We start from the raw sequence: 1,765 nt of genomic DNA, 5'->3' as shown, positions 1-1,765 counted from the left end.
TCACAATACCAGGTGTTAAAAGAATGAGCTTTGATGTGCACCGTGACAGCACAGCCTGGCACATAACTGGCTGGGGTCCAGCTTCTGTTCCTGTTTGTGGACCTGTGGAATTACTTCTTCATTGCAAGGCACTTCTTGGTGACTGTACAAAGCTGTCAACTGATTTAATATCTTTAGACCAAATGAGAAAAATGAGAAAATAATTGTTTCAGTTAGCCCTCTAGATTTTAATGTTAGTATTAGATTTGCACAGGCCTGAAAACCTTGGGCTTTTTTGCTAAGTCAAATATCCAGCTACCACGGCCTTTGGATTTTGATTACTTTCCTGAGATTGGATAAGACCATATTCATCTTTCAGACCAGTTCAATAGGAGTTTTAAGAACACCTTCTGGCAGGCCTATGTTTTGCCCTATTGATCCTGGTAAGCCTAGCCAAGGCCTCAGATGCTTTTGAGCTTTCTTGAACATTTTGCAGACTTCAGACTTGGAATTCTATGAAACTGAGGTTAAACCTCCTCAATGTTTGGCAAATATTTTTTTTTTTACACTTGCATATATCTTTAGGCATAGTCCTTTCTTCCTATTCCTCCAAACTTTAGGGCTGAATTTCACAAATCTCTCTCTGCACTAGATTGAAGCAAAACTCATGGAGTTAAACACCCTGGTACCAAAATTGTGGGCAATAACAGAAGATAATAATTTCTCTAATCTTGTTTGATGTTTTTCCTGCTAATTTTTGTCACCTCTACTATCTCCAAAGACCATGGGACACTGAGAAGGCTGCCTAAAATGAAGCAAGGGTAAAAGTGTGAGGTGGCGGCAACCATTAGGGCCAGTCTGCACTAATGCTTGAATAATGCCAATGCTGCACATGATGGCTGTTGTAAAACTGTGCTGTGGTGCTTTAATTAAAGACTTGCTGATGCCTCAGGCTGTAGAGATGTCTGAGGATGTTTTCAAAGAGATGCCCTGCTTCTATAGAACTGACATCTAAGATATCTGTGTGTGGCCATTCACATGCTGTGAATACCTGAGTAAACCTTGTAAGTAAAAATATTTTTACATGGTCTCTACCTGGCAGCCAATGCAGTTGGAAGTCAATGCAATTCTCTAGAAAAGCCACATCCTATTTAGCCCTGTGCTAAATGTTTTGGTGAAAATGTTTTAATTCTTGAGGAGTTCCTTTACCAGCTGAATCATTTGCTAAAACCCAGTAGGTAACTACAAACAAGGGATTATGGTAATTTGGGTGTGGAGCTTAGGCTGATTTCTTGGGTGTATGTAGAACATAGTCTGAGCAATGATGTGGAAGAAACCATAAAATCATGACTGATAGGGTGTTCAGATGAGACATTTATGGATATATTAGATAAGGCAGCCTAGAGAATGGTGGTTCAGAGATCTGTAGTGCTTGTAATCTACATGGATATTCGCTTAAGGGAAATACACAGCTCTAGTCCTGTTACCAAAATAAAGGCTATAATTCAAGGAAGGTGACAGGGCTAAAGAAGTTTTCCAACAGCCTGGATGTAAAATCAGCAGAATTCAATACCATAAATAAAGGGCTGATCTGATTTGGGCTGGGAACACTGAGTCAGCTGTGACAACTATAATTAACTAAAGGTTTCTGCTCATTTGAAGCATGCTATATTAGTCTGGAGTCAAAGGTTCAAGAAACCTGCTGAAAACATTGAAAAATTTGGAAGAGAGCAGGTAGAAGAAGCTAATAATATTGAAAAACCTATTGTTGGGTAAATCATATTCA

Source organism: Passer domesticus, chromosome 11 (genome assembly GCF_036417665.1).
Source record: "Passer domesticus isolate bPasDom1 chromosome 11, bPasDom1.hap1, whole genome shotgun sequence".
NCBI lineage: Eukaryota > Metazoa > Chordata > Aves > Passeriformes > Passeridae > Passer > Passer domesticus.
The sequence above is the reverse complement of the archived record's forward strand: the minus strand, read 5'-3'. Positions refer to the sequence as shown.